At 40.4% G+C, this 24013-nt stretch overlaps 1 protein-coding gene across 1 annotated transcript in view; it reads left to right on the top strand.

Moving 5' to 3' along the window:
- Window positions 1-3910: 3910 nt before the first annotated feature.
- LOC114647347 (potassium channel subfamily K member 4-like) overlaps window positions 3911-24013 on the top strand; it is a 73240-nt gene continuing 53137 nt past the window's right edge. Inside the window, exon 1 of the mRNA XM_051930528.1 lies at window positions 3911-4223. The gene's annotated coding sequence lies outside the window, so the exon portion shown is untranslated. The remainder of the gene's footprint in view (window positions 4224-24013) is intronic.

The raw sequence follows: 24013 nt of genomic DNA on the forward strand, positions 1-24013 counted from the left end.
GTTGACTGGCCCACCAGGAAATCTCCCAATGTTCCCAATGGCGAATCTGCCTCTGGCTTTGATTGCTACGTTGATCACACTCAGGTTTATCTTAATAGTAGGTCTATCACCAATCTACCATCTTGTTGTTTGCTGGCATGCATTTTTAATTTATAGACTTGATTTGACTTTACTTTTCTTAAACAGAATGCCAGTAAGACTGAAGTATTGTTAGTTGGCTCCAAGTCAATTCATGATCGCAACTGAGAAGCATGAATGTTCACTGTTGACTTGATTGTCACTGTAAAGAACATTGGATTGTGCAACGTTCACAATATGTTCATCACTCTCCCAAACGTTACTTGTATGTGCATCGCTCTTAACCCACTTTTGGGTCCTAGTTTAATTTTGCTTCCTACTCAATGATCTCTGAGCTGGTGGCTTTACAGTGCCCTGGTGCTTACATTTGCATCATGCAGTGAACCATCTCATAGTCTTGTTCTCAGTGACTTTAATGAAGATAAAATGAATTTATAAAAGGTCTCTTATATTGAGAGTATTTTGACTTTGAAAGTAATAATAAGTTACCTTTCCACTGATTCATTCTGAAAGCCAGAGAACCTGGGTGAGCACTGGGAGTAAGGCAGGAGAAAACTGTGGGAAGTGTGCTAGTTGATTACTGTGAATAACATGTTAGACTAGCTGATCAGTGTGTGAACGAGTTATTCCTAACGATGTTTTGGTGGTGTCCCATTCACGGCTGATTTTTGCCTTGATCTTAATGGCTCTCTGTGATTCTGTTTGCATTATATTTCTCAGCTTTTAAGCCTTGATCAAATCATATTTATATTTTAGCCACATGTGTAGTACGTAACTCTTGTTTGTATACGTATTTCTTCTGAAATGTATGGCCAGACCCAATAGTTTTGATGGACAAGATAAGAATGAGATCAATATGGCTTATTGGGTAAGCTAAATAACTTTAAAACTCATAAGTCACTATAAGTCATTTTCCTTTCCACTGCTTTAATTGTGAAAAAAAATATATATATGGAGATAAGAGAGGGTATTTGTGGAAGGACTTGTCACTCAAAATTACTCCAATGAGATCAAATGCTAACAAAAAAATGTTTATTAACAAAATAAGGAGTGATGAACATAGTATTGAAAACACCTAGACAACCCTGCTACACCTTGGGCATGACTCTGCAAGTCTTGCATTTTCTGTCTGCCTAGTAGGGTCAGGTTTGCCCATTTGCTCCTCTCAAAAGTACATCAGAATGCTAATTTCTTCACCTCCCTTCTCTTCTTCCCTGGTCTCTTCCTCCTTCACAGTTCTTTTCTTATAAATTATGACTGTCAGGTGGCTTTCAACCATAAGCTGGGCAGAGGGAAACTCAACTTGCCAGAAACTGATACCAGACTCATATCAATCCCCTCTTGTCCCTTCAAACACCAGCAAAACCTGAATACCAGCAAAACCAAGGAGCTGGTGGTGGATTCTAGGACACCCAGACCCCTCCTGGACCCCGTGATCATCAGAGGTGACTGTGTGCAGAGGGTACAGACCTATAAATACCTGGGAGTGCAGCTGGATGATAAATTAGACTGGACTGCAAATACTGATTCTCTGTGCAAGAGAGGACAGAGCCGAGTATACTTCCTTAGAAGGCTGGTGTCCTTCAACCTCTGCAATAAGATGCTGCAGATGTTCTATCAGACGGTTGTGGCGAGCGTCCTCTTCTATGAGGTGGTGTGCTGGGGAGTCAGCATTAAGAAGAAGGACGCCTCACGCCTGGACAAACTGGTGAGGAAGGCAGGCTCTATTGTAGGCATGGAGCTGGACAGTTTGTCATCCGTGGCAGAGCGACGGGCGCTCAGCAGGCTCCTATCAATCATGGAGAATCCACTGCATCCACTAAACAGTGTCATCTCCAGACAGAGGAGCAGCTTCAGCGACAGACTGCTGTCACTGTCCTGCTCCACTGACAGACTGAGGAGATCGTTCCTCCCCCACTCTTCCATTCCACCCTGGGGAGGGGGGGGGGAGTGGTAAACTTTAACATTATACAAAGTTATTGTCTGTTTTTACCTGCAATTTTATTACTCTTTAATTTAATATTGTTTTTTGTATCAGTATGCTGCTGCTGAAGTATGTGAATTTCCCCTTGGGATTAATAAAGTATCTATCTATCTATCTATCTATCTATCTATCTATCTATCTATCTATCTATCTATCTATCTATCTATCTATCTATCTATCTATCTATCTATCTATCTATCTATCAAACTTGCACCTCGGAGGCAGCCTAACTTTAAAGCTAGAGTGTCAAAAAAGTCAGGTTTTCATTCTGGGCACTCTGTTAATTACTAGGCAATTGATAATAAAATACTTCTGTTGCCTTCATTTTAACTGACTAATTTTGGAAGACTCATGTAATGTTTTATTTCCTTACTCAACAATCAAGCAATAACCCAACACAACAAGCTAACTGATTTGTAACTGTGTGTCCATCGGGTGAAAGACTAAGAAATACCAATTTGTTTTGGATCACAACACATTTTGATGGTGTGCTCAGAAAAAAAGAAAATCAACACTTTTGAAAATATCTGGTGTGGCAGAACATGAGCATCAACAAAACCATGGAATTAAATGACTGGTTTCACTAACAGCAAGAATTAGCTTCTAATTATGAAATTGGTTAGATATTGATGATGCCATCTTAGCTGGTGATCTGTTGGTTTGCTTTGCATCTCATTTTTATTTAGTTGCTAGTTAATAAAACACAAAATTAGGAGGTCTGTGGTAGACTGGTGCCCTGTCCTGGGTTTGTTCCTGCCTTGATCTCTATGCTAGCTGGGATAGGCTCCAGCACCCCAAAGCAACCCTGGTCTGGATTAAGCGGGTTAGAAAATAACATGACATGACAATTAAGGAGTCTGAATCTTAACAAGCAAGTCGATTAAATTTAAGTAAAAGAAGCCCCATCAATTAACAGCAGTAACTGGAGAAAGTGGCAGGAAAAAACACAGTGGCCCTTCAGAATCTGAATTAGACACCCCTGCTTTAGAACAATACCACAACTGTGTATATTCTCATTTCAGACCATGAGCCCTCTAGTGGAAGGCTGAGTGTCTGACCATTAATCTCTGGACTCACCATTTCTCTATAGGAAAAAGTCAAATATCCTGCCATCTCATGGGTTATCTGGCCAATAGCATTCTGGGACGTTTTACCAACATCATAGGCTCCTGGGCAAAGCAGTGCACTGGGGCCCCTGTTTCGAGAGCAAAACAGAAACATACATAGGCATCAGAGACATTGTGGGCCCCTATGCTCCTGGGGACCCCGGCCAGTGCACATACGGTAACAATGGCTCTGACTCTGGGAGAGCATTACACGCTGTTTCTATTTTTCTTCTTTGCACCAGCATGCAACACACATACTCGGCATAACATTATCTAATTACCACTGTATTCCAACCCTAACATGTATGGCCATCTTTGCACATAGGGTATCATTCTGCCCTGGAGGTCTTGTTTGAGATTCTTGGATAATTTTTACCAGAAGGTCTCGTGGGATTTTTGGATACACCACTTGCACCATTTTGCTGGTACATCCGGCAAGCTATTGCCAGCTGGACACACCTTTAGAACATACATAATGTACTTTTAAAGCACCTTGGTATGGTGTTCACCACAGAAAGGTTTTACATTTCAAAGATTTTTCTTTAAACTTCTTTCTTAATAATATCACAGAATCATTTTTATTGTAAAAAAAATAACTAAATAAATAAACAAAAGTCTAGTAGCTGACTTCTCATCTCTCTCTTTCTCTCTCTGTCTCTCTCTCTCTCTGTTAAGAGCTAGTCCATAATTTAAAACACTGAGCAAGAGGGTCGGGGGGGCAGTGTGGTGCTCATTTTATTATAGCATTGAAGGAGTATATCTTCAGCTTTCACACTAATCATTGGAGGCAGTCTGTATTTTTTTTTTCCGTCTCCCTCTTTTGGCTTACATCTTTGATAAGGTTTATTAATTAGAATCGCTCAGAACCACCACCAGAGGAGCCGCAGGGTGTGTACAGCTAGAGTCCTCCCTGCAGTTCCAGAGCTCCAGCGCCTCTCAGACTTCACGCTGTCTCAGTTAGAGTCGCCTACCTTCAGGGAAGACGGGATCTTTGAGGGTGGCAGAGTGCAGCAGTTGGAAGAAAGTGCCGCAGCTTCTCTTAAATTGTTGAGTTGGTGAGTTGGAAACCAATATCTGCATGTGTGTGTGTGTGTGTGCAGCATGCTATTTGTACTGTATATACAGTATACTACTGATACAGCTCCTTAATGTACACAAGGGATGTGTGATTAGTGCTGGCTCACATTGAGTAAAGAATATACATTTTGCATGACCTGGGTGGTCCCTGTCTTGGTTGTAGATAGCAATAAGTGTAAAGAAGGCTGACAAACCTGACTGTGCCTGCACTGAGTGAACACAATATCAGCAATAAGTCAGAACTGCCTTTGTTTCTCTTTCTTTGCCTCACAGCTAAGCGCGCCTGTTTACCTTTTGGCACTTTCACTTAAGCAGTTTCTCAGGCTGGAACCTCCCTTTTCAGACTGACAGACTCATTTATTCAGCATCAGTGAAATGCTGACAGTATGGCAATTTTCTACAGTTAAACTAGCTTGTTAATTTACATGATTGTGTATTTACTGCCATTCTGAATGGTGTGGCAATGCAGACTGTGCAGAATAACTCCATTCAGAAAAAAAATGCAACCCTGTGTCCCTAAGCTTTGACTCTCTTTCATTGTCCTTTTTGTGCCTATTGCCTTTTGAGAACAACAAAGGAAACAGTGGCCGTATTTGAATCAAAAGAGAACACACTCAATATTCACTTTTGCATGCTCCTGGTTAACAAAACCTCACAATTTCCGACTTTCCTCAAGTAATGAAGTGACTTTATCTGAGATCAAGTGCTGTGCTCTGCTTAATAAAGTTTCTGCATTATTATGATGTAAATGGGACAAGTGAAAATAAAACAGTAAAATTTGAATAAATGAAAATGCTGAATGTTTAGGGAAAGAATAGGGAGCAACCTTTACTGCTTTTGGAGCAAATGTCTTAAATAGTAACAATGAAACTCAGACAGCCGTGTATCATATAATAGAAGAAGTGGAGTTAGCTGAGTGGGAATAATGGCAAGCTGAGGGAGACAGCAGATAATGGATTATGGTAATTTACCAAAACATGACTCCGTGCATCAAGTGTCATTTTAGCAGTTTTATTATATCGAGAGCCTTTTACATAAATTTCCAAATACATTTTAACATAAAACTGGGGTACACACAGTTTCCGTGACTTCTTCAGCACAGCACTGTGAAACAGGGAGCAGTTTGAATCTAAAACCTCTATGGCTATAACGCCAGACACTACCATAAAGACTGAGAACATGAAGTTATTAGGAAGCTGGTTAGAAAATAACAGAAAGTATGAGGTTGTGCACATAGAGAAGCACAGGATTCATTTTTTTATTGTTGAGCTACAAATATGGATTATACTGGTATTTAAAATGTCTGCATGTGTGATGGCTGGGTCCTTGATGAAAACAGGTCAAGGTATAACATGGACTTTGTAAACATAACACTTTTTCAGGGAAGATACAGTAGATGGTTACAAATGGGCAAACAATGCTGACCACCAGTGATTTTATGACGATGAATTTATCAACATTCAAGTGCTAGCTTGTTACTTTTAATGACTATTTTTCAGTCCTATTATTTTTAATAGTATGTTTTTAATTGGAAGGGATGATGGCACAGTTTTTATCTCTGCTCCCTCTTAGTAACAGAAATCTCAGTCAGTTCCTAATATGGTCTCAGTCCGTGAAGCGTTTGCATGTTTTCTCCATGCCCATGTAGGTTTTCTCCAGGGATTTCCCAAATCACAAGGATGTTATGATGACTGAATACAGCCATGAGTAAGACCTTTGATGCATTTGGACATCATCCAGGATTGGGTCTTGCCTTCCACTTGATGCCGCAGTGATAAGCTCAGACAGGAAAAGTGGGTTCAAAAATGTTTATGCTTAGTTTGACTTTACAGACTGCATGTCAGCCAGAAGTGAATATAAACAGCAAAATTATTATTATTTTTCTAAACCAAGCTCAGTGTACAAAATCTGCAGTGTACAGTGTACACTTTTACGAATTCGGTCTTTGATTAGCATGGTAGGAATTATGTAACAATAATACTTTTTAAATCACTGGTTATTTGGTAACATAAAGTAGCTCAATAAGCTCTGGCACTCAGTCATAAATCTTTTTCTTCAGTAGCTCATTATGTCCTGTGCATATTTACACGGAGAGCTCACCATGTACGGCACTGTCTGCTTTCTATATACACCAAAGATTTCTTACTTACCTGGTTAGTTGTAAGAGAAAAGAAAAAAAGTCACCTGCCTGTTATCCTAGGACAACATGTTTTCATCTGTACCAACACATTTTATATTAAAAAATTGGATCATATTTATCTTTTAACTTTGTGCTTTGGTTCTGTGATAACAGGTTCTATAAGAGAAGTCTTATTTCTTATACTGTGGGCATTTAGTATGTTGATTTAGTTTGGGACTTTATATAGTGCTTAATTCAGAGGTGTGTTTCTGAAGTATCTCATTTATCTGACTGGCGAAAATTAAAATATATTGAAGTGGGTTATGTAAATGAAAATAACTGATAAAGGAAGCTTTTCTGTTAAGAGTTTTCTTGTTTGCCATGATGCTTGAAAGAAGGCACATGCAGGCTCCACTTCTAGATGCAAATAAAGGCCGGCCGTGTTTGAATTTCACATATAATAATGGCTCAAGACTCTTCTTTATTCAGTGTTTTCCGCAACATTTATTTTAAAATTTCTGTTGTAAGAGTAACAAATAACTACATTTTCTTCATTTGTTAGTCTTCTACTTTAGTTCAAATCTGATGCATCTTCTTTACAGTAGAAGTTCCAGGTATAGTCTAATTAATGTTTGTTGAGGTATGGGACTGGCCAGTGTTGAGACAACAAATAAGCAGTTTCAAGGTTTTAACCCTGGTGACACAATTTCTGTGGAGAGGGAACAAGACACTATAGCAAATAATATAAAAATATAAATGGTGCAAGTGGTGTATATCAATTTTCTTATGCACAGTGTGGTCACCAGGGGATGCTGCAGTTCCCCAAACTCACAGCACACAGGCTCAGACACAAGTTTGCTATTTACAAGGCTTTTATTTTGCGTAAAACTCTTACTGGGGTAATAGTTTCCCACACCACAACCACAGCACTCAGTAACACTCTGTTTCTTCAGTTCTTTGCTCTGTCGTTTCCTTGTCTCTTCCTCTGATCCTCAAAGCAAGGTTCGTCCTCCTCCTTCTGACTCTGGCTCTCAGGCTGAAGGTGGGCTGGTTCTTTTATTCCACACCAAGGAGTACTTCCGGTCACACAAGGCTGTGGCTCAGAAGAACTTCTGGGTATGTCTGAGCCCCACAAATTAGGGATTCCTGATCCCTGCAGCTCTCCCTAGCAGACCCCAGAGAACCCAACAGGGCTGCCCCATGTGAGTTCAACAGCCAGCATGCCCTGCAGGAATCCGCATGGGCGTCCTAGCCTGAGTAGACTGCCCTCCAGTGTCTTGGGAAAGGAACCAGTGTGACTAAACTGCCTTCCCCTGTCCTTCTGTTATAACAGATTCCTGCCTGGGTAAGGATGCATGTTCAGTCCTGGCTAGGATGTCCACCCATGCAGGCCGTCCATTACAACAGTTTCAGCTTATTCACTGTAAATTGTTTCATCCATGTATACATCTCAGTTCAAATGTTTTTTCCTCCACTGATTTTTTTAGGTCATGTAGTCTGGTGGCTAAAATGCCACAAGGATAATAGTTTATTCCTCATCTCAATGGGTGACTCCAAGAGTGTGACAACCTACAGTTATCCAGTTATCTCTTCCAGAATGGAAGGTTTTCACTTTGGACACAGCTCATCCTAGCAGCCATGGGTACAACATGGCAACTCTTGTGGGGTAGTTTTCTAAGTAAGATCTGCCAAATCATCTCTGGCACAAACACCCAGACAAAGCTGGGAGAATTTAGAGATGCCAATTAAAGTAACACAAATGTCTTTAGGACATAGGAGGAGTCTGTGCTTAACTTATTAAACAATGTAAGCAATTGTATTTATAACTCTTTCTGTAAGCATTACCTTGGAATTGTGGTTACCACATAAAAGAGTTTTATAAATTAACATTTTTTCTGTCTACAAGTAGCAGTCACTGATTCAGATCACAATATTATTCACCTACAAGGAAGAAGGAAGAACTATCACTATAAAGCACCCCAGGAAAAAACAAAAATCACAGAGAAAACATTCAAAACTGCACAAAGGAGACACATCAGATGGGATTGTAAGTAAAGTTTGTGTGTCATGAGGTGGCAATTTGCCATGCTACCAGTTCCAAATATGTTTTGTTTTTTTCAACTTTACACTGTTATATACTTTCAATTCCACCCACATCCTAATTAAAAAAATGAAGTGACATTTATAACTGAAGCACACGGCAATGTTTACTAAAGTGGAAAGAATAATCTAAAATGATAGTCATCTGAGCCAAGTGGATACAGTATTTCATTTGATAAAGGTGGCCACACACTAAAGATGGAACATGCTTCTATGTGCCAAAGGGATAGGAAAAGGGAAAGTTTTCTCTATTAAGTAGATAATAAAAAAAATGCTAGTGATAATTGAGTGCTAAATGGTATTTATCTAGTAATAGCACAACATGCATAAATTAGCTGATGTTTTTCCCCCTCGAGACTCATGCTTTCAAAAGAGCCCCACTTGAAGCCATTATGATTACTGTATATTTGGTAGATATCTTTACTTACAGGATAAAGCTACACATCAATTTTTTCCATATGTTTTTTACAACTGTAATTGGAAATGAGGACTGAGGCAACATCTTTACGGTTTAAAGTTCAGCATCCTGGATTATAAAAAAGCTATGGGCCCAGATTGAGACTACATGCATGAGTCAAGCAAAGCATCAATAGATGTGAACAGCCATGCTTCATGGCATGAAGTCATACTAGAATTGAATGGTTTACTTAGGCACATGTAATGATAGATAGATAGATAGATAGATAGATAGATAGATAGATAGATAGATAGATAGATAGATAGATAGATAGATAGATAGATAGATAGATAGATAGATAGATAGATAGATACTTTATTAATCCCAAGGGGAAATTCACAATGTAATGAAATTCTGCAGTTGGTCCCTCAGATAGGTAATGGTCTGCAAAGAATGTAGAGCAGACTTACTGTATTTTGACTAGCCGATTGTCCTTTGCCTAATCTATGAGGACCAGGCCTGGAGACACACCAAGACAGTGAAATAATACAAACCTTATGAAGGCAATCTCAGGAAATTGTTCTGTGTGATCAGACATTGCCTTGTTTATACATACTGGCCCACAACAATAGATTGTGAGATGGGTAACAGGGTGTTCTTGTATGTATCATTACTTAGTCAAACTGTCCTTCAGATGCAACAGAGATGACTGACAATCACAGGTGATAGCGTTCAACTATAATGAGATACCATTGTAGAACATTGCCAATAGTGTCTATTTGTGTGAATCCAGTGAATGTCAGCTCCAAGAAAGAAATGGAATTAATTGACAAACACCATATTACAGTCTGTCTCCAATGCAAATACATTTTCCAACAGTGAGTTGTCAATATTTCACATTCAATTGGATAGCATGAGTCAAGTCCCACCTCTACAAATCATCGTTCCACAGTCTGAGTTGGTTAGCATAAAATCCATGGAGAGTTACACATCTCTAAAGAGGATGAAAACCATTGATATAAACACTGTGCTGACTTGAGACAAGATCCATTGCTGCTGTTTAGTGTTATTACCTGACACCTTTAGGTTTCTCCCAATGGGTGAGGGCTTTTCTAGAACTTCTGTAACCAACAGTGTCCCACTGTCAATTTTATATACCAGCACAAAGTGGTAGGTGTTGTCCATTGCCAGACTTAGTCAGTTATTCATTTGGCTGACAAGTATGTCTTGGAGGCATTTGTGGTGTCAAAACAGACATAAGGAAACACGTTTATTTAAACGTTTTGACGTGAACTTTAAAGCTATGTTGGAGAAATTAGTGGAACACATTGAAGAAACTAATTCCAAACTGAAAAGGCTTGATGATCATATTAATGACGTTTCAGTTCAGCTGGAAGACGTTAAGCAGGGACTCACGGCTCGAGTGGAAACAGCGGAACAACTGGCATCTAACGCCGATGAAAAAGCCACAGCTGCGAACTCGGAATGCAAAAAACTTGGAGACAGACTTGCAGCCCTGGAGGATGGGTGCAGAAGAAATAATATAAGAATTGAGGGTATACCTGAGAAACGAGAAAGCTCAAGCCCAGTGAAATTTGCAGTAGAATTACTGTCTAAAATAATTGGAGATGACTTTAAACTCGACAATGAGATAGCCACGGCTTATCGCACAAAGATACCAAGCGCCTTTAAACCTAGGTCTTTTATTGTCCGCTTCGAGCGACTAAGATGTAAGCTTGATGTGATGGCACTTCTCAGACACAAGCAAGAGATTATATTCGAAAATAATCTTATTCGTATTTTTCCCGACTTCTCACCATCAACAGCTGCAAAACGCAGATCCTACATCGACATTAAAAGGATGCTACGGGAAGCCGATATCAAATACAGCCTCTTGTATCCTGCCAAACTGAAAGTGGAAGTTAAAGATCGACATTATATTTTCTTCAGCAAAGAAGAAGCTGAAAAAGAATTAAAGAAGCTGTTTCCGACACTTTTTTGAAAGTTAATTAAAGAGCCGTATTCTATCAAGGCACGGGAAGGACCTATGATCTGATCGCTGGATCCATGTTTAAAGAGACTGGTATTATAATTATACATCCCTTTTTTTTTTTTTTTTTTTTTTTTATCTGGACTTTATATGTTATATGTTTATGTTTTAATCAGAGTTAGAGTTATAGACGTGAGTGTGAAAATGTGGAAGTGATTAAAGTAGGATTCGTTTTATTTTTTTTCTTTTTTTTTTTTCTTTATTTTTTTTTTTTTTTTTTTTTTGCTATACCTTAAAGTAGACTGTTTAACTTCATACCCTTGGTTTATTACTTGTTCTACTATTTATATAATTACCATTATACTATTACAGTAGGAATTACCAGGTTTATCCTAGACTAGTTTTTAAAATCATTCCCAGGGTTGTTTTTTTTTTTTTTTTTTTTTTTTTTTAAATCTTAATATCTTAACTTAAAAGCGCTGAAGATTATTTCAAGCTTAAATATTGTTAATGAGAACATTTTCGGTAGATAGTATTAAGAATTTAACTGCAAAAGATATCTCTGTTTTAATTCTGTAACGCCGCTGCAGGGTGGGGTTTGTTTTGTTTTGGACGTGCTCTGTCTCTACGTATGTCAGAGGACTGGAACATCGCGAATTGGGATCTAGCCTCATGTGGGGAGGCAAAATGGGGGGGTGGGGGGATAAAGGGGGGAGAGAAGGAGAGCAGGTTATATCTAATCTATTCTTGTAATCCTTATAATTATAAATATCAATGCAACAATAGGCTAAAATGCAACAACTCATGGGGAATCTTGAAACTAAGATTAAAACTGCCATATTACCAATTAAAACTATAAATGACATTAAAAACTCAGAATCAATGTCTCCATGATGGGACAGTTAACTTTGTGAGCTGGAATGTTAAAGGCCTGAATCACGAATTAAAGAGAAAGAAAGTATGCTCTCACCTAACAGGCTTAAACGCTAAAATAGTATTTCTACAGGAGACCCACTTACTAACCAAGGATCAGTTCAGATTACAAAAAGACTGGACTGGCCAAATGTTCCATTCTAGCTTTATAAAGAAAACTAGAGGGGTGGGAATTCTCATACATAGAACAGTTCCATTTGTAGCATCAGAGGTAGTGTCGGACCCTGAAGGGAGATATGTGATGGTCATGGGCAACTTATATAACAGTAAAATGATTTTGATAAATGTTTATGCACCCAATGTTGATGATAAGGAATTCATGCAAAATCTATTTGCATCCATTCCCAATGTGAACACTCATAAAATTATTATGGCTGGGGACTTTAATTGTGTTTTAAATCCACTCTTAGATAGGACTCCTGTGACAGGGGGGACGACATCTAATACTGCAAAGATAATTACACAGTTTTTAAATGATCACAACTTATCAGACCCCTGGAGGTTTCTTAACCCAAACTCAAGAACATATTTGTTCTACTCACCAGTGCATTATAGCTACTCAAGAATTGATTATTGTTTTATAGATAATAATTTCCTGCCTACAATTAAATCATGCAAATATGACACAATTGTTATCTCTGACCATGCCCCTCTAGTCTTGGAGCTAAAATCATTAAGCCCCTCAAACTCACCTCGCAGATGGCGTCTTAACCCTCTTTTATTGGCAGACGAGAACTGCACAGAATTTATATCCAAACAAATCAGCTTCTTCCTAGAGACAAACACGTCCACAGAGGTTTCTGCAGGAACACTCTGGGAAACTCTAAAGGCATTCTTAAGAGGCCAGATTATTTCATACCTTTCCCATAGAAATAAATTAGAAACCAAGAAAGTGTCAGAGCTAAGAAATGAAATTACTAGAATAGATGAAGAACAAGCCAGGCGTCCAAGTGAAGCTCTTCACAGGAAAAGGCAGGCCCTGCATACAGAACTTAACATCTTAACAACTAAAGAAACTGAACAACTTATTTATAAGTCTAGACAGCATTACTATGAACACGGAGAAAAAGCTAATAAGCTTTTAGCTCAACAAATTCATAAACAAGAAGTTCACAATGCAATACCAGTAATCACCAACAAGAATGGAGAAGAAATCATCGACCATAATAAAATAATGCACACATTTAGAGATTACTATAAGTCTTTATATTCCACTGAGCCCAAAGAAGACAACACGCAATCTAATGCATTTCTGGATAATTCACAAATACCACAAATAGATGCTTTAAGTGCTGAGGAACTGGATAAACCTCTAATGCTAACAGAATTACTAGACGCTATAAAGTCACTACAAAGCGGGAAATCATCAGGCCCTGATGGTTACCCCGTAGAGTTTTATAAGAAATTCTCCACTCAGCTAGCTCCACTCTTATTGGTAACATTTACAGAAGCTAAAGACCACCAAATACTACCTCAAACATTTCGACAAGCATTAATCACCGTCTTTCCTAAACAAAATAAGGACTTGTTACAATGTGCATCATATAGACCAATTTCACTCCTGAATAATGATGTTAAGATATTCTCAAAAATCCTAGCTAGAAGGATGGAGAAAGTGCTGCCCTCGGTAATATCACAAGATCAAACTGGATTTATTAAAGGCCGACATCTATCTTCAAATCTCCGACGCTTGTTTAATGTTATATATTCACCAGCAAAATCAAACACCCCAGAGATATTACTATCATTAGACGCAGAAAAGGCATTTGACATGATCGAATGGAATTACCTTTTCACTGCATTGGAGAAATTTGGGTTTGGCTCGAATATTTGTGCTTGGATCAAACTACTGTATACCAGTCCAGAAGCTTCAGTTTGTATTAATAACATTTGCTCAGACTACTTTAAACTAGAACGTGGTACCAGACAAGGATGTCCCTTGTCGCCACTGTTGTTTGCAATCGCTATTGAACCACTGGCGGTTCACTGCTGAAATTCTCATCAGATAAAGGGGATTGTCAGAGAAGGACTGGAACAGAAAATTTCTCTATATGCAGATGATATGGTCTTATATATATTGGACCCAGAAAACACTGTCCCTGCTGTTTTAACAGCACTAACAGAATTTCAAAAGATATCTGGTCTTAGAATTAATCTGAATAAAAGTATACTCTTTCCAGTGAACTCACAAGCATATAATATTAAATTAGACACCCTACCTTTTACCATAGCAGATCAGTTTAAATACCTAGGGGTAAATATCACAAGTAAACATAAAGCTCTTTATCAACAAAATTTTGGCGTCTGTATGGAAAAAATTAAGCAAGACTTGCATACATGGTCAACCCTTCATCTCACTCTAGCCGGAAGAATTAACATTGTTAAGATGAATATCCTTCCTAAACTTCTCTTTTTATTTCAAAACATTTCAATATATATCAATAAATCGTTTTTTAAACAGTTAGATTCAATAATAACCACATTCATTTGGAACTCAAAACACCCACGTATCCGAAGAGCGACCCTACAAAGACCTCAGGCAGAAGGTGGCATGGCTTTACCTAATTTTCAGTTTTATTACTGGGCAGCAAACATGCTAGCCATAAAAACCTGGACACAAATAAATGCACATACACAGGCTTGGTCTGCAATAGAAGTAAAATCCTGTAGTACTTCTTTATATTCCCTGCTCTGCTCTCCAATAAATGAAAGTTATCGCAAATATACTAATAACCCAATTGTGCTTTACTCACTCAGAATATGGAACCAAATTAGGAAGCATTTTAAGATGGAAAATCTTTTATCAGTGGCACCTCTGCAAGAGAACCACCTCTTTCAACCTTCGCAAGTATATCCAGTTTTTAATACCTGGAAAAGTTTTGGGATTAAAATGCTCAGAGATCTTTATATAGACAACATATTTACATCTTTTGAACAATTACGCTCAAAATTTAACCTCCCAGCTACACATTTCTTTTACTATCTTCAAATTAGAAATTTTGTTAAACAGAAATTGCCCGATTTCCCCCACCTTGCACCCTCCACAATGCTGGAAAAAATACTGCTCAATTCCGAGGAAACAAACACTATTTCCGCAATATATAAAATCTTATTAGAGTCCCTACCTTTCAAAGATCCAAGAGGACATTGGGAAGAAGATCTCTTAATCAATATATCAGAAAAGGAGTGGAAGGTAGCAAAGCAGAGAATTCACTCGAGTTCTATATGCGCAAAGCATAGAATTATTCAACTAAAAATTATATATCGAGCTCATCTGTCTCGCTTAAAACTGTCCAAAATGTTTCCAGGCCAGGATCCAACCTGCGAGCGCTACAACCAAGCTCCTGCCTCACTGGGTCACATGTTCTGGGCCTGCACCAAACTAACATCATTTTGGACAAAAATTTTTAAGTGCCTCTCAGACAGCCTTAGTATCACAATTCCTCCTAACCCACTAACAGCTGTGTTTGGTGTCCTTCCAGATGGACTGAAATTGGAGAAGGACAAGCAAACGGTGATTGCATTCACTACACTCTTGGCACGCAGACTTATTTTGTTAAATTGGAAGAATCCTAATTCTCCTCTTATAAGTCAGTGGGAAACCGATGTTTTATATTATTTGAAATTGGAAAAAATCAAATTTTCAGTTAGAGGATCTGTACAAAATTTTTTCAAAACATGGCAGGATTTAATCAATATTATTTTAGAATAAGAGAAATAACTATTATTGCGTTTAACTCCCTTCTCCATCTCTTATTTATATAGATATTTACTTCTCCCCTTCTTTTGTCTAATGTTGCCTTATTAAAAAGCTTAAAGAAATTTTCCTTTAGGTAAGCTCTCCTTCTCAGGGGTGGGGTTTGATTTGTTTTCAAATTTGTTGGGTTATAAATTGATCTGTTTGTATGGAATGATTACAATGAAAATTAATAAAATAAAAATATAAAAAAAAAAAAAAAAAAAAAAAAAAACAGACATGCAAACCTAAGCCTTGTGTACAGTACCTGTCAATATTCTCCCAAATTATTTTTGATATAAATTAGACCAGTGCTTATTGGTTCAGTGCCTTTTTCAGTGTAAAATTACTCCTTCATTTGAAGCATAGTAATGTTGTGTTTAAAATTCATTTCTTTTTTTTTATGTCATATCCCACTATTAATCAGTTTCCAATGTCCTTTCAATTTAGCTTATTGTTTTTACACACCCTCCCACCCATGAGTTCAGAACATTATACAGTAATTACAAATATTACATGAAATAATGAAATGCAACATAAAACCAACATAAAACCAAAATGTTAAAAATACAAAAAATAATGCCTATATTTGCATATATATGCAACATAACAGATAGATAGATAGATAGATAGATAGATAGATAGATAGATAGATAGATAGATAGATAGGGTTAGGGTTAGGGATTAACTCTTTAAATATATTGTGAAAAATTGAAGGGGGTCTGAATACTTTCCGTACCCACTGTATATATATATATACACACACACACACACTTTGGTCTGAACACACACCAGAATGACTAAAAAGTAAGTAAATTAAAAAAAAAGGAAAGAAAACTTCTGATTTGGCTGTCACAGTCACAGTGAGGCATTATACAGCTTTATTGCTGTTGGTATAAAGGAGCCCCAGTAGCATTTTTTGACACACTTCTGCTGAATGTTTTTTGGCTGAAAGTCCTCAGTGTTAGTGTGTCAGAGAAAGAATGTGCAGCATTGTTCATAATGGCACTCAGTTTTGTTTTAATTCTCTCCTTTGCTACGACCTCCAGGGAGTCCAGAGTACATCCTATAACTGAGCTTGCCCTTTTCATTAGCTTGTTGATTCGGTAGGTGTCTCTTAAAGTGTTGTTATTAGCCCAGCACACCACAATGTACAAAACTGCATAGGCCATTACAGAGTTTTAGAAGGTGTGAAGGATGTCACTTCCCACATTAAAGCAAAACAGACTCATAAAAAAATAAAGAGTCTGCTCTGCCCTTTCTTATATTGTTCCTCTGTGTTCAGAGACCAGTCCAACTTGTCATTAATGTGGACCCATAAGTATTTTTAGGAGTGGACCAACTCTAAATCCACTTCCTGAATAGTGACTGAACAAAGAGGCTCTTTGGTGTGGTGAAAGTCAATAATCAGTTCTTTGGTTTTGCTGATGTTAAATTGCAGGCAGTTCTCTTTGTACCACCTAACCCTCATCCCCTTTATCAATACACCCCATAAGTGCAGAATCATCTGAGAATTTCTGCAAGTCACATGACCTGGTGTTGTATTTATAGTCGGAGGTGTACAGAACTATTAGTTTAAGTTAAAATAGAAAATAATTAATAGCAAAGTTAACTTCTTTTTACAATATTTCCACCTTTTGCAATATTGTCATTACTTTTGGTGCATAGTTTCAATAAAAAAGTGACTTTCACTGATTATTTTTTTTGGAGAAGCTAATAGTTACTTAAGAATCGATCATAGTAGAATATGCACTTATGAAACAAAAGGAACTAATGACTAAGATAAAATTAATGTCAGTTCTTGCAATTCACAGCTAAAATAATTAAAAAATTGTTATTGAGCTTTTAACTTGAATTGATATGACAGGCAGAATTGGAAGATGGATGATATAGACTTTACTGTAAGTGCTTTGCAAAGGTTCAGCATTCCATTCATTTTAAAATTTTTGCTTATTTGCCTAAAATTGACTTGTGTTTTTCTACTAAAGCTCTTCTTTTATTTCCACACCTCCCAGGGATGCTGACTTGTGAATTCTCAGATGTTTCGTTGGAATGTAGCTAACTGCAACTTAATTGCTGTCAGCTGTCTTGGATGTCCAGACAGGAAGTGAAACACAGCAGGTTGTATAAAAATTAAAAAATCAGCCACCAGAAAGAGCAATTCCCTGTCTCTTAAGTAACTTTAGTATTTAGCTGAGATTTAGTGGTAGAACACCATGTTCATTAGACTTCATTTAAAGACCTGACATTCACATTTTGGAGCCTACAATACTGTGGCTTTATTAAAAACATTAACAAGAGTGAAAAATCTTGTTGTGTATTAATGAAGTTAATTAGTTGATTTAAGTTTTAAACCATGGGCTCACCACCTATGGGAGGGGCCAAGGAGGTCGGGGACTTTGGCGGTCCGATCCTCGGCTACAGAAGCTGTTTCTTGGGACGTGGAATGTCACCTCTCTGAAGGGGAAGGAGCCTGAGCTTGTGCGTGAGGTTGAGAGGTTCCGGCTAGATATAGTCGGGCTCACCTCGACGCACAGCTTGGACTCTGGAACCAATCTCCTTGAGAGGGCTGGACTCTCTACCACTCTGGAGTTGCCCCCGGTGAGAGGCGCCGAGCGGGTGTGGGTATACTTATTGCCCCCCGACTTGGAGCCTGTACATTGGGGTTTACACCGGTAGATGAGAGGGTAGCCTCCCTCTGCCTTCGGGTGGGGGGACGGGTCCTAACAGTTGTTTGTGCGTATGCACCGAACAGCAGTTCGGAGTACCCACCCTTTTTGGAGTCCCTGGAGGGTGTGTTAGAGGGCATACCATCTGGGGACTCCCTCGTACTGCTGGGAGACTTCAATGCTCACGTGGGCAATGACAGTGAGACCTGGAAGGGCGTGATTGGGAGGAATGGCCCCCCCGATCTGAACCTGAGTGGTGTTTTGTCATTGGACTTCTGTGCTCGTCACGGATTGTCCATAACGAACACCATGTTCAAGCATAGGGGTGTTCATATGTGCACTTGGCACCAGGACACCCTAGGCCTCAGTTCGATGATCAACTTTGTGGTCGTGTCGTCGGACTTGCGGCCACATGTCTTGGACACTCGGGTGAAGAGAGGGGCAGAGCTATCAACTGATCACCACCTGGTGGTGAGTTGGCTTCGATGGTGGGGGAGGATGCCGGTCAGGCCTGGTAGGCCCAAACGTGTTGTGAGGGTCTGCTGGGAACGTCTGGCAGAGCCCCCTGTCAGAAGTAGCTTCAACTCCCACCTCCGGCAGAACTTTGACCATGTCCCGAGGGAGGTGGGGGACATTGAGTCCGAATGGGCCATGTTCCGTGCCTCTATTGTTGAGGCGGCTGACCGGAGCTGTGGCCATAAGGTGGTCAGTGCCTGTCGTGGCGGCAATCCCTGAAACCGTTGGTGGACACCGGCGGTGAGGGATGCCGTCAAGCTGAAGAAGGAGTCCTACTGGTCCCTTTTGTCCTGTGGGACTCTGGAGGCAGCTAATAGGTACCGGCAGGCCAAGCGGAATGCAGCTTCGGTGGTTGCTGAGGCAAAAACTCGGGCATGGGAGGAGTTTGGGGAGGCCATGGAGAACGACTTTCGGACGGCTTCGAGGAGATTCTGGTCCACCGTCCGGCGTCTCAGGAAGGGGAAGCAGTGCAGTGTCAACACTGTATATGGTGGGGATGGTGCGCTGCTGACCTCGACTCGGGACGTTGTGGGTCGGTGGGGGGAGTGCTTCGAAGACCTCCTCAATCCCAATAATATGCCTTCCAATGAGGAAGCAGAGCCTGGGGACTTGGAGGTGGGCTCCCCCATCTCTGGGACTGAGGTCACCGAGGTGGTCAAAAAACTCCTTGGTGGCAGTGCCCCGGGGGTGGATGAGATACGCCCGGAGTTCCTAAAGGCTCTGGATGTTGTAGGGCTGTCTTGGTTGACACGTCTCTACAACATCGCATGGACATCAGGGACAGTGCCTCTGGATTGGCAGACCGGGGTGGTGGTCCAACTACAGAGGGATCACACTCCTCAGCCTCCCTGGAAAAGTCTATTCGGGGGTTCTGGAGAGGAGGGTCCGTCGGATAGTCGAACTTCGGATTCAGGAGGAACAGTGTGGTTTTCGTCCTGGTCGCGGAACAGTGGACCAGCTGTACACCCTTAGCAGGGTCCTGGAGGGTGCATGGGAGTTCGCCCAACCAGTCTACATGTGTTTTGTGGACTTGGAAAAGGCGTTCGACCTTGTCCCTCGGGGAATCCTGTGGGGGGTGCTCCAGGAGTATGGAGTACCGGACCCCCTGATAAGGGCGGTTCGGTCCCTGTACAACCGGTGTCAGAGCTTGGTCCACATTGCCGGCAGTAAGTCGAACCCATTTCCAGTGAGAGTTGGACTCCACCAGGGCTGCCCATTGTCACTGATTCTGTTCATAACTTTTATGGACAGAATTTCTAGGCGTAGCCAGGGTGTTGAGGGGGTCCGGTTTGGTGGACTCAGGATTGGGTCACTGCTTTTTGCAGATGATGTTGTCCTGTTTGCTTCATCAGGCCATGATCTTCAGCTCTCTCTGGATCGGTTCGCAGCTGAGTGTGAAGCGGCTGGGATGGGAATCAGCACCTCCAAATCCGAGACCATGGTCCTCAGCTGGAAAAGGGTGGAGTGCCCTCTCAGGGTTGGGAGCGAGATCCTGCCTCAAGTGGAGGAGTTCATGTATCTTGGGGTCTTGTTCATGAGTGAGGGAAGTATGGAGCGTGAGATCGACAGGCAGATCGGTGCGGCGTTCACAGTGATGCGGGCTCTGCATCGGTCTGTTGTGGTGAAAAAGGAGCTGAGCCATAAGGCAAAGCTCTCAATTTACTGGTCGAGCTATGTTCCTACCCTCACCTATGGTCATGAGCTATGGGTAGTGACCGAAAGAACGAGATCGCGAATACAAGCGGCTGAAATGAGTTTCCTCCGCAGGGTGTCTGGGCTCTCCCTTAAAGATAGTGTGAGAAGCTCAGTCATCCGGGAGGGGCTCAGAGTAGAGCCGCTGCTCCTCCGCATCGAGAGGAGTCAGATGAACTGGCTCGAACATCTGATCAGGACGCCTCCTGGACGCCTCCCTGGTGAGGTGTTCTGGGCACGTCTAACCAGGAGGAGGCCCCGGGGAAGACCCAGGACACGCTGGAGGAACTATGTCTCCTGGCTGGCCTGGGAATGCCTCGGGATTCTCCCGGAAGAGCTAGAAGAAGCTCAAGCTGCTGCCCCCGCGACCCGACCTCGGATAAGCGGAAGAGGATGGATGGATGGATGGAAGTTTTAAATCAAGGCAGAAATATAATTCTTTTTGAATGTCTTCATCACATCTCATTAAACTGTAATTGTCTTTTGTTTCACATTTTTGTTTTTATTGTCATTCTGGGGCACCTGCATACTTTAGGAAAGTCCCCATATAACAGGATTTTAATAATTTAGGCTAATTTGGATAAGTAATAATCGATTCATTGCAGCATTTGTTTCATTTGGTGGAAGCACTAGGATTTTAGCACTACTGGTCACACAGTTACACTCTGCATGGTTTACTTTTTCATCTTGTGCTCACTTACTTTATTTTTAACAATATGTTTTTTTATGATCCAGTATTTACTGAAGTTAAACAAGGAAACAACAACAATGAAAATACTGTAACAACTAACAATCAAGATAAGTAATAAAACAGTCTCTCCATGAGAATCATTTAAACTAAAACCCCTGTTACACTACACAACTTTTAGCCACAGACTTAATTTACAGTCATATGAAAAAGTTTGGCAACCACTCTCAGCCTGCATAATAATTTACTCTATTTTCAGCAAAAAAGATAACAGTGGTAATCAGAATGTAATCAGGAAATGGAAGGTCACAGGCACAGTTGCTGTTAAACCCAGGTGTGGCAGGCCAAGAAAAATACAGGAGCGGCATATGCGCAGGATTGTAAGAATGGTTACAGACAACCCACAGATCACCTCCAAAGACCTGCAAGAAAATCTTGATGCAGATGGTGTATCTGTACATAGTTCTACAATTCAGCACAATTTGCACAAAGAACATCTGTATGGCAGGGTGATGAGAAAGAAGCCCTTTCTGCACTCACTCCACAAACAGAGTCGCTTGTTGTATGCAAATGCTCATTTAGACAAGCCAGATTCATTTTGGAACAAAGGGCTTTGGACTGATGAGACAAAAATTGAGTTATTTGGTCATAACAAAAAGTGCTTTGCATGGCGGAGGAAGAACACCGCATTCCAAGAAAAACACCTGCTACCTACTGTCAAATTTAGTGGAGGTTCCATCATGCTGTGGGGCTATGTGGTTAGTTCAGGGACTGGGGCCCTTGTTAAAGTCGAGGGTCGGATGAATTCAACCCAATATCAACAAATTCTTCAGGATAATGTTCAAGCATTAGTCACAAAGTTGAAGTTACGCAGGGGTTGGATATTCCAACAAGACTATGACATAAAACACAGTTCAAAATCTACAAAGGCATTCATACAGAGGGAGAAGTTCAATGTTCTGGAATGGCCATCACAGTCCCCTGACTTGAATATCATCAAAAATCTATGGGATGATTTGAAGCAGGCTGTCCATGCTTGGCAGCCATCAAATTTAACTGAACTGGAGAGATTTTGTATGGAAGAATGGTCAAAAATACCTCCATCCAGAATCCAGACACTCATCAAAGGCTATAGGACTAATTATTGATGTAATATCTCTGTTTTGGTGCCCAAATTTATGCACCTGTCTAATTTTGTTATAATGCATATTGCATATTTTCTGTTAATCCAATAAACTTAATGTCACTGCTGAAATACTACTGTTTCCATAAGGCATGTCATATATTAAAAGGAAGTTGCTACTTTGAAAGCTCTGCCAATGATAAACAAAAATCCAAAGAATTAAGAGGGGTTCCCAAACTTTTTCAAATGACTGTACATAATCTCACACGCCGGGGCAGGTTCAGTGCATTCCCATAAATGCCAGTCATTTAGGTTGACATCCACAGTGACTCAGTCAGATTGTTCTATGATTCACCCCTACAAAATCAAAAGATTGCAATAGTGGGACAATCATAAAGGGTTGGGACACCAGAAGTGATCCCAGTTTAATTGTAGATTGTATGGCAATAAAAAATTTTAAAAAACAAGATGTGGACTTAACAAATAGTTGAAACAATGTGTCTTATGCAGATGCGAGTCTCAACATGACTGCCTTCTTCTAGTGGTGTGGACTCTTATATGAGTCCTGAAACAGGAGAGGTGGAATTTCCGAACTAGTGACGTCAGAGCTCCTCCTGTAGAGAATCCTCAGATCTGAGGATGAAAGAAGATATGGTGTAAGTGACAGCACCTCCCTGCACAATGAAGTGGAATTACAGGTGTCCTAAGCCCGGATAAATGGGGAGGGTTACGTCAGGAAGGGCATCCAGTGTAAAATGTGGAGAACAATAAAAATTTCCATACCGGATCGGTCGAGCCCCAGGTTAACAACGACCACCACCAGTACTGTTAGCCAACAGGGTTCTGGCAGAAATTGGGCTACTGTTGGCCAAAGAAGAAGAGGGGGTTGGAGGTGTCCAGAGGCAGGAGGAGAGGAGGAAAGTAAAGTGGAGTAGAGTGGAAGTAGAGTGGAACTGAGGGTAGGAACTTTGAATGTTGGCAGTATGACTGGTAAGGGGAGAGAGTTAGCAGATATGATGGAGAGAAGGAAGATTGATATATTGTGTGTGTAAGAGACTAAATGGAAAGGGAATAAGGCCAGGTGGATTGGAGGTAGATTCAGATTGTTATATCATGGTGTGGATGGGAGGAGAATTGGGGTAGGAGTTATTCTGAAGGAACAGTATGTCAAGAGTGTTTTGGAGGTGAAAAAAGTGTCAGGCAGAGTAATGATTATGAAGCTGGAAATTGGAGGTGTGGTGATGAATGTTGTTAGTGCATATGCACCACAAGTTGGGTGTGCAATGGGTGAGAAAGAAGGTTTTTGGAGTGAGTTGGATGAAGTGATGAACAGTGTACCCAAGGGACAGAAAGTGGTGATTGGAACGGATTTCAATGGGCATGTTGGTGAAGGGTACAGTGGAGGTGAGGAGGTGAAGGGTAGGTATGGTGTCAAGGAGAGGAATGAAGAAGGTCAGAGGATAGTGGATTTTGCCAAAAGGATGGACATGGCTGTGGTGAATACATATTTTAAGAAGAGGGAGGAACACAGGGTTACATACAAGAGTGGAGAAAGATGCACACAGGTAGATTACATCCTATGCAGAACAGTTGATCTGAAGGAGATTGAAGACTGCAAAGTGGTGGCAGGGGAAAGTGTAGTTAAGCAGCATAGGATGGTGGTCTGTAGGATGACGTTGGAGATCAAGAAGAGGAAGAGAGCCAAGGATCAAATGGTGGAAGTTGAAAAAGGAAGACTGCAAGGTTGAGTTTAGGGAGGAGGTGAGACAGGCACTGAGGAAATACAGGAGAGTATACAGAGGAAG

The sequence above is a fragment of the Erpetoichthys calabaricus genome, chromosome 1 (genome assembly GCF_900747795.2).
Source record: "Erpetoichthys calabaricus chromosome 1, fErpCal1.3, whole genome shotgun sequence".
Classification (NCBI taxonomy): Eukaryota; Metazoa; Chordata; class Cladistia; order Polypteriformes; family Polypteridae; genus Erpetoichthys; species Erpetoichthys calabaricus.